The following is a 13750-nucleotide window of genomic DNA, read 5'->3' as shown; positions in this document are numbered from 1 at the left end:
GGCACTGGCTGCCAATGTTGATAATCTGAGTTTGACCCCAGGAGAACACAATAAGAGAGAACTGATTCCCCCAAAGTAATCTTCTGATACTCATTTAGACACACAAACACACACGAACACACACTGTACTGCCCCCAACCCTAATAAATAAACATGTAATTTTAAAAGTTTTTACAGAAGCTAATTTCAACTCTGCTCTCTTTCTAAGGTTTTATTCTAGCACCTATGGAAAGCATCAGATCCTGTGCATCTATAGTTAAGAAAGCTAATATGAAGTGGGGTGTAGTGGGTAGCTATTCCAGCTTGGATCTGGAAGTTCCAACCCCCATTGAGACTCTGGCAACTGTCACGCCTATGAGGCAGGGCCAAGGGAGGCGTCTGGAGACCCGAGACCTGGATGGGCAAGCACTCTCTCTGTTCCTGGACCCTGGACGGTGGAGAGAACACCGCTGGACTGCAATACACCTTCCCCAGACCCCCGCAATCTATCTATTCCTTCATTTGTAAGTCACCCACTAAATAAATCTTCCTTTTAATAGGAGTGGCCTTTATAATTTCCCCAATATCTGGCGCCCATGTGGGTCAAATTCCAAAGGCCTGGGCAGCTCCTGCCCTCAGCCTCCTCCCCGGCTGGCAGGTACCTAAACCCGCCTGCAAAGTTCCATATAACCAGGGAACGCCTACACGGTTCCATTCCCGAAAAGGGAAGCAGCTAGTCCGGTCTCAGCTCCCTAGCTTAGCCCCGAGACCAGTGAAAAACCACTGCGAGTGAAGTATCCGGCCATCCCGCCATCTGCCTCCAGCTGCCGCCAGTCAAGGTCACCAGCAGGCCCAGCTTTGGAGCTGTACTAGTGCCGCCTGCTGGTTGAAAAGCGCTACTACACCCCACACACACACCACGGAAAGGTAAGATAAGCAAACCAGTGTTTTATTTCAAGTAAAAGTACTTGATAATTTTACATCTTAAAATTGACTAACAAATTTTGAGTAATTCTTGTAATATGGCCGACAACATTACCTCACAAGAATTTAAAAACCTTTTTGCCTGTATGATGAATGACATTCTCCTGGAAATATATGACCTTCCTCAGGCATATTTGGCCTGTACCATTTTGGCATTCATTGTAATAATTCACACAGTGTTCAAACACTGGTTTAATAATAAGAACAAAGATGAGTCATTATTGGGACTGATACAGGCTTTAAAAGATAGCAATGAAGGCTTACAGAAAAAGAATCTCTTTCTGGAATCTGCTTTCAAAGATAGCAATGAATGCTTACAGAAAGAGATTCTCTTTCTGAATCTGCTTCAAGATAGCAATGAAGGCTTACAGAAAAAGAATCTCTTTCTGGAATCTGCTTTCAAAGATAGCAATGAAGGCTTACAGAAAAGGATTCTCTTTCTGGAATCTGCTTTCAAAGATAGCAATGAAGACTTACAGAGAAAGAATCTCTTTCTGGAATCTGCTTTCAAAGATAGCAATGAAGGCTTACAGAAAAAGATTCTCTTTCTAGAATCTGCTTTAAAAGATAGTAATGAAGGCTTACAGGAAAAGAATCTCTTTCTGGAATCTGCTTTCAAAGATAGCAATGAAGGCTTACAGAAAAGGATTCTCTTTCTGGAATCTGCTTTCAAAGATAGCAATGAAGACTTACAGAGAAAGAATCTCTTTCTGGAATCTGCTTTCAAAGATAGCAATGAAGGCTTACAGAAAAAGATTCTCTTTCTAGAATCTGCTTTAAAAGATAGTAATGAAGGCTTACAGGAAAAAGATTCTTTCTCTAGAATCTGCTAATCAGTATTTATAAAACAGGCTTGTACCCAAAATTGATTTTATTGATAATAAATATGAATATCTAATGGATAGAACATTAACTCTCCAGAGTGAAGTTATGGCTACTCAGACACTACATAAGGAAGAAAGATTATCATTAATTGATAAGATAAGGTCCATGGAATCATGTGCTTCTGAGGAAAATAAAAATGTCTATGATTCCATGAGAAATCTGGAGTCCCTTGCAAGAGAGGAGGTTCACTCCCTAGAACAGACCCTAGGTGCTCGTTTGCAAGCCCTAGAAGAAACTCTCAGTAAACATGACAAGGGAACTACTAAGCAGAAGGTCAAGACCATAGAGGTTGTAACATCTCCAAACAGCTCTCATACAATGGCTTATCCTGTTATCATCCATGAGAAGCCAGCAGATGACACACACCCTGAGCCATATATGACATATACATTACAACCAATTTCAACATGGGACTTTAAACATATAAAGGAAGCAGTAGTTACGTATGGGATACATTCCACATACATAAGACAGATGTTAAATTCATGGACTACCTCACATAGAATCATCCCAGATGACTGGCATCAGTTAATTTCAGCTGTTCTAGAATATAGCCAGCAGCTACAGTGGAAAAGCTGGTTGAGAGAAGAGGCAAAAAAATTTAGAACAACAAGGTAAACTCAGAGGTTTTGTGACCTCCCAAGATCAAATACTTGGTGAGGGACGTTTTGCTGACAGGAATGTACAAGCCACTTATGATGAGCATACAATATCCCTATGCAGTACAGCAGCTCTAAATGCTTGGGAAAAAATTCCAGAACCTGGAAAACCAACTGAGGTATACACAAAGATATTTCAGGGACCGCACGAATCCTTCACTGATTTTTTACAAAGGCTGAACACAGCTATAACAAAAGCTGTATCAGATAAAGAATTAAGAAAAGTATTAACTGAGTCCTTGGCATTCAACAATGCTAATGCAGAGTGCAGAAGAATACTTACACCACTAAAGATCAGATCAACTCCTTTGGAAGAATGGATTCAGTACACTAATGGTATTGAGTCTCTTAACTACAGTAATGAGGCTTGGATAGGAGAGACAAATCCCAGAGGTGAAAGAAGGCCCCGTGTTACCAAATGTTTTAAGTGTGGTACACCAGGTCATGTAAGTAAAAACTGTACGTGGGGTACTCCTAGAAGTAATACTCCTTTTAGGAATAGCCTAAACAGGAGACCCAAACCACCTCCTGGATTATGTAGAAGGTATGGCAAAGGCCAACATTGGACCAATGAGTGCAGATCAAAAATAGATATACGAGGCAACCCTTTACTGGAGGGAAATGCCTCAGGGGGTCTCTTGCAGGCCCCCAAATCAAATGTAGTATGAACATTCCCAACCACTGTGGAAGAAATTCCTCTCCAGGACAACTGAATAAAACAAAGCCTAAGGTAAAAACCTATACTGTAATGGATGATAAAATAGCTCTGATAGATGGATCACAGTTTACAAAGAACACTATAAAACAAATATTTTGGCAAACTTCCATAAATGAACAAAGACCAAAGCTTAGAATTCGAATTAATGGCCTGGTTCTGGAGGGCCTGGTAGACACAGGTGCAGATGTGACAATAATTACACCAAAATCATGGCATCCGAATTGGCCTCTTCAAGAGGTAGATGTCCAACTGTTAGGGATTGGCACCCTATCTCAGATAAAACAGAGTTCGAGATGGGTTGAATGCATAGGGACAGAAGGACAGAGAGGAAGGTTGAAGCCATATGTAGCAAATGTAGCAGTAAATCTTTGGGGCCGAGATCTGTTACAACAGTGGAATACCCAGATTAAAATTCCTACACTCTCAAAAAAGGAATACAGACCAATGCATGTTCCTAGGAATAATATCATAGCATGCTATAAAAAACTGTCACCAACCATTCAGGCTGTATACAAACAGAGCACAACTGCTGCTGAACTCTCAGAAGTACCAACTGCCTTACCTTTAGAATGGCTAACTAATAAACCTGTCTGGGTTGGACAATGGCCCTTGACAAAAGAGAAGCTACAAGCTTTAGAACAGCTGGTTCAAGAGCAGTTAAATGCTCAACACATTGAAGAATCTACCAGCCCTTGGAATATTCCTGTATTTGCTATTTAAAGAAATCTGGTAATTGGAGAATGCTGACAGATCTGAGAGCTATTAATAAAGTAATTCAGCCAATGGGCTCTCTACAGACTGGGATGTTCTTGCCCTCTCTGCTACCCAAAGAATGGCCTATAATAGTTATTGACTTAAAAGACTGTTTCTTTACCATACCCTTACAAGAAAATGGTAGAGAAGAATTTGCCTTCACAGTACCTAATTATAATAATTCTCAGCCAGTCAAGATATATCAATGGAAGGTCCTCCCACAGGGAATGTTAAACAGTCCTACTTTGTACCAATACTTTGTACAGAAACCATTGGAGATAATTCGTATAAAGTTTCCACAATCCATAATTAATCACTATATGGATGATATCCTATTAGCTGATCCAAAGTTAGATACATTAGAAAGCATGTTTGAAGAAGTAAAAACAGTTTTGCCTTGCTGAGGACTGCAAATTGCTCCTGAAAAATACAAAGAGGAGATTCTATTAATTACTTAGGATATAAGATAGAGCTACAAAAAATTAGACCCCAAAAGGTACAACTAAGGGGGAGATCGATTGAAGACTCTTAATGATTTTCAAAAGTTATTAGGAAGCATTTCCAACTTACTGGGTATCATGGGAATACCCAAAGATGGACTACAAAATTTGGCTAATACTCTAGAAGGAGACAAAGAATTAAATAGTCCAAGAGAATTGTCAGCCGAAGCTGAGAAGGAATTGGCTCTAGTAGAAAAGACAATTCGAGAAGCACATGTGGATCGTGTGGATCCAGAACTTAAATGCATTCTTGTCATATTCCCCTCCAGACATTCCCCAACAGGTATTTTGATGCAGAGGGAAGATATTATATTGGAATGGATATTCGTACCACATAAACCAAATAAGAAATTAAAGACTTATATAGAAAAGATCTCTGATTTGATTCAAAAAGGTAAATTAAGACTTCGCCCAGTTGACAGGAATGGACCCAGCAGAAATTGTAGTACTGTTAACTAATGAGGAAATTTCATCACTATGGAAAGATAATGAATACTGGCAGAGAGTCTGCAGTAACTTTTTGGGAGAGATTAATAACCATTATCCCAAAAGCAAGAGAATAGAATTCATAAAGATAGAATTCAGATGACTGAATGTGTCCTTCCTCACATTGTATAACAAAAGCCAATTTCTGGAGTCCTCACATTTTATACTGATGCAAATAAATCAGGGAAAGCAGGATATAAATCAGGAGACTTAAGTAAAGTGGTACAAAGTCCATACAACTCTGTACAAAAGGCGGAACTGTATGCCATTCTTATGGTACTGATGGACTTCACAGAACCCCTCAATATAGTCACTGACTCTCAATATGCAGAGAGAGTTGTTTTACATATTGAAACTGCTGAATTTATTCCTGATAATACCATTATTAACATCATTATTCATACAATTGCAGGAAATCATCCGAAAAAGGGAACATCCTATATATATATAACACATATCAGATCCCATACAGGTCTGTCAGGACCTCTAGCACAAGGTAACAATGAGACTGATCAGTTACTAATAGGTAATGTGCTAGAAGCCTCAGAATTTCATAAGAAATACCATGTAAATAGCAAAGGTTTGAAGAAGGATTTCTCCATCACTTGGCAACGGGGCTAAGGATATTGTGAAAAAATGTCCTACTTGTTCCATCTATAACCAAACTCCATTACCTGCAGGGAGCAATCCAAAAGGTATACAAAGAAATTAAATTTGGCAGATGGATGTGTTTCATTTTGCAGAATTTGGAAGATTAAAGTATGTACATCACACCATTGACACCTATTCAGGATTTCAATGGGCAACTCCTATGAGTTCAGAAAAGGCTGATTCTGTGATCACACACCTATTAGAAGTTATGGCCATCATGGGAATACCTGTACAAATTAAGACAGACAATGCCCCAGCATATGTCTCCAATAAAATGAGACAACTCTTCACTTATTACAATATAAAGCACGTTACAGGTATACCACACAATCCCACAGGCCAAGCAGTCATAGAAAGATCCAATCGAACCTTAAAGGATATGCTAAATAAACAGCAACAGGTAACAATGACTCCTAGAAATAGACTGCATAGTGCTTTATTAACCTTGAATTTTCTCAATGCTGATGAGAAAAGAACAACAGCTGAGGAGAGACATTGGACGACAAACAAAACTCCTGAGCTAAACCAACCAGTTTATTTCAAGGATGTGCTGACCTCAGAATGGAAACCTGGATATGTTCTATGTTGGGGAAGGGGTTTTGCCTTTGTTTCTGCAGGAGAAGAAAAGCTATGAATACCAACAAAATTAATAAAAATTCGATTTGAACAGGAAAAACACCTTGATGAAGAGAATTAAAAGATCATCCACCAATGTGACATCTCTACAAGTTGTAAGAAAAATTTAACAATCAAAGGTTGGGGTAGGGTTCTGTTTTTGTCTTTCCAGGATAACGGAAATACCCATCTTCCAAAAATCATAAGGCCTTGGATATCCGGATGTTTACAGCAGAAAGAAAGAATCTATTGGTACCAATCTACACATGGTAAAATCTCACTGTCTAACATCTATCCCTCTATCAATCTAGTAAAGTTGTGGTTCCAATTCAATTATAAGCCAAGCTGGCTTTGGAGGTGGAATTGGCTCACTCCTTCTCTAAACACAAGCATATTGCTAAAGAAAAGTTTGAGAGATTCTTCAGTCCTGTATCAAAAGAGCCCTCTGGTGTGGGACAGAAGGAATCCAATAAAAAGGACCCATTGTCTTCTAAATTCTAATTCTCTCCATGCTTACTCTTGATTTCTCAGAATCCTTTCTTACATGCTATGTCCTCTTTAAATCCAAACCTTCCATTTTTGATAACAAATAAGTTTTTCCAGTAGCAATCTCAGAAGTCTCCAGAAGGAAGATGGGGCCCCAACAACAACAACTCTACCCAATCCAGAATGATGCCATGGTAATCATCATCATACTACACTTCTTGCCAGAATTTCAGACAATCATACCCATTACTCTAAGACTTGCTGCAGAACCTACACTTAGTCTAACTGAGATTTAACTATCTGAGCTTTCTCACACTACCCAGCAGAGATAACATCACCCCTAAACAGCAGGATGCAATTCTAAGAAAACGACGCCCCTTCTCCCTTAGGTTTCATATTTCTCAGGGTTATGGATGATGGTTATAGGGTTGGGAGTGGAAGAAAATATTAAACTCAGTATTCTCCTTAAAAAAAGGAAAAAGAAGAAATGGAATGGATAGGTATAAGATATTATGGTAGATCATTGTATATACTAGTAAACAAATTTAGTAAAATAGCAACCTTAGATAATTTTCACTGTAACTTGTACTGTTATGGATTCTTATATGTTGATACAAATGTAAACTATTTTTATATTCCTGTTTAAGATAATTTGTATATTGATACAAATACAGAACTATATTTGTTATAATGTACATATATTTCTACTCTTATTTGAAATATTTGTATATTGATACAAATGTAAATTTATATCTGTCATACTTTATGTATGTTCTACTTCTTTTTAGGATATTCAGTATATTGATATATATTTAAGATTATTGTCATATTGCATATCGAACTATATACTCCTACCTCTGTTATAAATATCTTGTGTATTGTCACAATTTTGAAGTCATCATTCTTCAACATACATTTGCTTATAGACTGTTTACCTTGTTTACATGAAGCCTTAGTCCTTAGATTATTTCAGTAGATAAGACTTATAGATTTATAGTCACCTATGCCTGTCATCTCTATAGTTACATTAGTTAGGTTACCCAGATTTACAGATACATAGGTCAGATGGACAGGTAATCTTCAAACACTTCATAGACCTAGAGAATATGGCATTTAAATAACTTAGAATTCTGTTGACATGAGACACAATTGCTCCTGGCTATGCCAATTTGATCCTGGGAGAATGTTGGGCTTCTAAGACATTTCCATTTGGAAGTTTGTCTTCTTGGCACAAAATGGCCTACTGGGCAAAGAACTGCCCTTGCCTTGACGGCTGACAGTACGAATGCAATGCTGTCCTTCCTGGACAAGCAGGACACAAGGAAAGCGACCACTGTACTCTGCCAAGACAGGGTAAGATGGTCTTTCAGAATTCCTGCTTCTGAAGATGGTCTGTCAGATACTCTAGGCCTGTAGCCAATTTGAATGCACCAACAATGCTGAGAAACATTAGGTGACTGTCCAGGCTGCCAGCTGTCTCTGTCTACTCTTGCAAGACTCCCGAGAGTTGCTTGAATCCATCTTCCATTTCTCAGGTACCATTATGTTCCTTCTCAGGTCTTTGATGGGATTGAAGACTAACAGTTATAGTTACAACTTAGTATATATAATATCTTAGATAGAACATATTAAGTATTAGATTCAGGTTCTTTAGGATAGGACACCTTTTGGAATGATCTTTATAAAATGCCATTTACCTATGCTCTATACTTCTCTGGATTTTAGTATGTGTTTCTTGCTTGATATTGTTCGCATTGGTTGTAGTTCCATCTTATCTAGGTCATTATCCCTCATTATTCCTGGACAATATTTGATAACCATTCCTTTGTATATAGTCTTGTATTAGGTTAGAACCTTCTTATTTAGACAAAAAGGGGGAGATGTAGTGAGTAGCTATTCCAGCTTGGATCTGGAAGTTCCAACCCCCATTGAGACTCTGGCAACAGTCATGCCTACGAGGCGGGGCCAAGGGAGGCATCTGGAGACCCGAGACCTGGATGGGCAAGCACTCTCTCTGTTCCTGGACCCTGGACGGTGGAGGTTGACTGAGCAGAGCTCCAGAGAACACCGCTGGACTGCGATACACCTTCCCCAGACCCTCGCAACCTATCTATTCCTTCATTTGTAAGTCACCCACTAAATAAATCTTCCTTTTAACTACGTGGAGTAGCCTTTATAATTTCCCCAATAGTGGGGTGTGTGTGAAAATCCCTCTGATCAGTTGCTTGTAACTGTTAGGGGAGTTGTTTTGAAGTGATGAAATGTTCTAAAAGTCACTGACTGTGTAACTTCTGTAGAACCATATTTAAAATCACTAAAAATTACACTGTATGCCAGATGGTTTTGGCACACTCCTTTAATCCCAGCACTCTGGAGGCAGAGGTAGACAAATCTCAGTGAGTTCTAGACCAGCCTGGTCTACAGAGAAAGTTCTAGGACAACCGTGGCTGTCACACAGAGAAACCTTGTTTTGAAAAACAAAAGAAAATTACACTGTATTTGGTTAAATCATGTAGTGTGTGAATTAGGCATACCAATGAAGATGATATATTATTTAAAGTTTATATTTTTATTTATTTGTTTGTTTGTTGTTGAGAAAAAAGCAAATCTAGGAGTCGTGATGAGAATCAGATGGTAGAGCGACAGCTCATCAGTCACAAAGCCCTGGCTCCATCCCCAGCACCAAGTAACTGGGAGGAGACTTCTGTAATCCCAGAACTTAGGGAGCAGAGGCAGGGGCCAGAAGTTCAAAGAGAAAGTTCAAAGCTACATAGAGAGTTTCAGCCCAGCCTCAGATGCATGAGACCCTGTCTAGGGGAAAAACAACAACAAAACCTAATTTCCTCTACTCCTTCTACCCACCAAAATTCACTCTGTGACGGGTCATCGTGAGAAGGAGACAGACCTCGCCACTTACTGCTGAACTATTGACACACCTAGCAGGTTCCGGGAGAGAGGGAGGCCTTGTATTCAGTTGTGTGCCCACTGGTGGGTGGTGACCCCACAGGCTCTAACGGACAGTTCTAAACCCACAGTCACACAGGTGGCACTAGTCAAAGTCTGCAGGACACAAACAAATCACGAATATGGGAAAGAGATTTGCAGGGAAGAAGTGAGGCTGACGAGGGTGGGAGTGAAGGGGGGAGAGTTGGGGATTAGTCAGGATGCCTCAGATACACATGTAGCGTTGTCAGACAACAAAATGTGTTAATTAAAAATAAGGACAGTATGGTGCTCTGGGGTGGGGATGTAGCTCAGCTGAGCGAGTACTTGTCTAGTATGTACAAAGACCTGGGCTGGATCATCAACACCACACAACAAGGCCTAATCCCTGAACTCCAGAGGTAGAAACTAGAAGACCAGAAGTTCAAGACCACATTGTCTACATAGCAAGTTTAAGTTAGCTAGCTTGGGTACAGTGTGAGACCCTGTATTTAAAAAAAGACTTCAGAAGGAAGGCACCATGCCCAGCACATTCTCTAACTTGTTCCAAATCAAATTCACAAAAAAGAGGATAACAAAGTGAAGTGTATGTATCTTTCTTTTGAGAATCAGCATGGACACACACACACACACACACACACACACACACACACACACAATTCTAAACCAAATAGTAATAAACCAAACCTAGTAACAGTGGTCTAGTGATTACACTCTGTGACAAGTTGGATTCAACCAGAATTCAAAGGACCTAACACAGAAAAAAAGATGCTGTTATCAGCTGTCATTAAACAAAACGTTACAGCCTGGCAAGATAGCTCAGGGGGTAAAGTCACTGTCTCTAAATCTGACAGCATGAGTTCAATTCCAGTTCCCATGGGATGGAATGAAAGAATGGATTCCCTCAAGCTGTCTTCTGGTCTCTACTTCACACACACACACACACACACACACACACACACACACACACACATACACACACACACATGTATGTATGTATGTATGTATGTATGTATGTATATACAGTCACACATAAATAAATATGAATTAAATACTTTTATAAAGAACACAGCCCACCACAGATATGGCTCAACACACAGAGCACTTGCTGGTGATTTAGATGACCTGAATTGGGATCTTAGCACCCACATAAGGTGGCTCACAGCTACTTAACACCAGTTCCAGGGGAAGCATAATGGCCTCTGTAGGCAGTGCTCACACGCACACCCATACATACACATACACACACACTCACTCACATACTGACTGACACACACATACACACATATGCACAGACATTTCACTCACACACATTCACACACATTCTTACACATCCAAAGATACACAAGCACTTATACACATACCCACACACATATGCATGCACACAACAGCATACACACACTCACACACAGGCTTGCAAATAAAGCACTCACACACATACTCACATACACATTCAAACACACACGAATGTGGTGTGAATTCTAATTGGTCTTCACAGTAAAAACCTGGACACAGATATCAAGGTAAATGCTGAAAAATCAGAGAGACAAAGGAGCAAGCCTCAGTCACCTCTTAAATCACCTACTCCTCAGCCTGGAAGGAGTGCCTGTCGCTGCCCAGCTTATAGCCCTCTCTCCACCCAGCCATATCACTTCCTGTTTCTTCCTCCCTAGTGCTGGGATTAAAGGCTTGTGTGCCTCCCAAGTACTGAGATCAAAAGCATGAGATTACAAGTACTGGGATTAAAGGTGTGTGCCTCTACTCCTTGGCTTCTATGGTTAGCTAGTGGCTACCTCTGCACTCTGATCTACAGGCAAGCTTTATTTGTTAAAGCACAAAAAGAAATTACCACATTCCCCCCTTTTTGTCTAAAATAAAAAAAGAAGGTTATATCTACTATGTGAAAAACTACATACAGTATGTACAATAACTATATATAATATATATAGGCAATGAATATATCAACAATGTCTAGTCCATTAACAATTGACAAATTCAGTGAAAATACTCCATATCTATCCTATCTTGGTGAGTCCAAAATGTTGTACCTAATTCACTTTCTATTCTAACTTGCATTACCAAATCTATTTTTTAACATCTCTCAACTTTATACACTTTACACCTCTTTAGTGAATTTCTTTTCTGAATCTGGTAACAAGGAAAACTATAATTATAAATATGAAGTCTTCAACTCCATCAGAGACCTGAAAAGGAAATAATATTACCTGAGTAAACAGCAAGTGCAAGCAAGGGACTTCCAAAAAATGCAAGAAATGACAGAAACAGCCGGCTGCCTGGAAAGTCACTCAAGGTTCCTTTGCAACATCAGGGCATCCATTCTAGAATATCTGACAGACTTTAACTGAATTTTCCCAAGTTTCAGCCCTGAGAAAATTCCTCCCAGAATCATGGGGAAGACACCAAATCTGGCGTGGGGTATCTGAGGGGAAGGAATCTTCATACACCTTGGTCTTTTGTCTGCTTACTTTATTCCTCTATTGACAAAATTCTATACAGCTTCAGTTCCACCCTGACTCTCAGTTCCTCTCTGTACCTACTTTTTCTGTCCCCTCATAGCCCTAGTAATAACTAAGCACTTATGCTTTTGGTATCATCTACATCCCCTGTTCCTTCATCCTCCATCTTTTCTTCCTCTCCTCCTCTCCTGACCTGATACACCTACAATTTACAAGAAACTTTTCCTTGTTCCTCATTCCTCAGCCTGAGCCATTCTGCATTACAATCTACAGAATCTGTGTCTTCCTCTCTTCTCTCTGGCCATGCAGTTCTTTCTACCATCTACTGATGCACAGTTCTCTCCCTGGAATCCTGCCTCACCCTTCACTTCACCTGGATATGCAAAAAACTTTGTTCTCAGTCAATAGCTCTAGAACGCCATTAGACCTGAAAGCAAGGGATGGTCTAAGCTATTCTGTCCCTGCTAGTCTTTCATAGCTTTATTTTGGGCTTGCCCTAGCTAAAGGAGAAACTTACAAAAGGCAGATACTCAATTCAAATTCTAAAAATGGGGTGCCAGGAGCTCAGAGGCAACAGGCTCTGCCTATGTGACTTTATCTAAATACTGGCCCAAGCATGGTGCTCATACATACACATTCTATGTATGGTGCTCATACATAATTCTATGGGAATTATGAGCACAAGAAATTCATAGCAAGGCAAAGCTGAATATTAAAGATGTATAACACCAAATATTCCGTGATAAATGGCTTCACTTTTGACAGACGCTTGGTTGGTCAAAGTATAGCTTATTATATACAGCTGGACTCCCTATAACAGATTCTTGTGGCTTGCCACAATTCTTATCTGTGAAGCAAGATTTTCTGAAGTACTGATTTGTCCTGCCTTGTGTTGGCAAAGTTCACCAGTTTTTTCTTTTGTGTCTTACTTGTCCCATTTGGACAGCAACTGTCAGTAGTCCAGGCAAGGGCATTTTCTTGCCCAGTGGCTCTAACTTTTTTTTTTTTTTTTTTTTTTTTTTTTTTTTTTTTTTTTTTTTTTTTTGAGACAGGGTTTCTCTGTGTAGCTTTGCGCTTTCTGAGCTCACTTGGTAGCCAGCTGCCTCGAACTCACAGAGATCCGCTGGCTCGCTCCCGAGTGCTGGGATTAAAGGCGTGCGCCACCAACGCCCGGCATGGCTCTAACTTTTGCCACAAAAAAGGAAACTTCATATGGAGTTTCTTCAATGCCATTCATCTCCTATGAAGTAGATTACTGCTGCCAAGAGCAGACATGTCTCATCTTCAAAAAAAAAAAAAAAAGGAACCTGTGCTATTAAAATATCTTAAATGCCGTATTCTGTAGACTCTCAAGTATTTCAAGACTACTTGTCTATCTAAAATATCTCTGTTTGACCTTGAACATACCAAACATGACTACAAGTTTGATTGTAATAGATGACTAACTACTAACTTTCCTTATTATCGTAAATAGTTTGCAATAAAAATTTCAAGGACTAGAAATTTGTATTACGCTGTTAAATGAGTTGTATAGGTACAATATCTTGAACAATAGTAGAAATGTATGTATAGTATGTTCTAACAGCAATAATCTTAAATTTTTATCACTGAATA

The 13750-nt window shown here is 39.4% G+C and overlaps 1 pseudogene; it reads right to left on the bottom strand.

Moving 5' to 3' along the window:
- The window catches only part of LOC114707584, a 91956-nt pseudogene extending 86757 nt beyond the window's left edge, over positions 1-5199 (bottom strand).
- Positions 5200-13750: the final 8551 nt, after the last annotated feature.

The sequence above is a fragment of the Peromyscus leucopus genome, chromosome 23 (genome assembly GCF_004664715.2).
Source record: "Peromyscus leucopus breed LL Stock chromosome 23, UCI_PerLeu_2.1, whole genome shotgun sequence".
Taxonomy (NCBI): domain Eukaryota; kingdom Metazoa; phylum Chordata; class Mammalia; order Rodentia; family Cricetidae; genus Peromyscus; species Peromyscus leucopus.
Note: the sequence above shows the minus strand (reverse complement) of the source record. Positions and strands in the feature narration are given on the sequence as shown.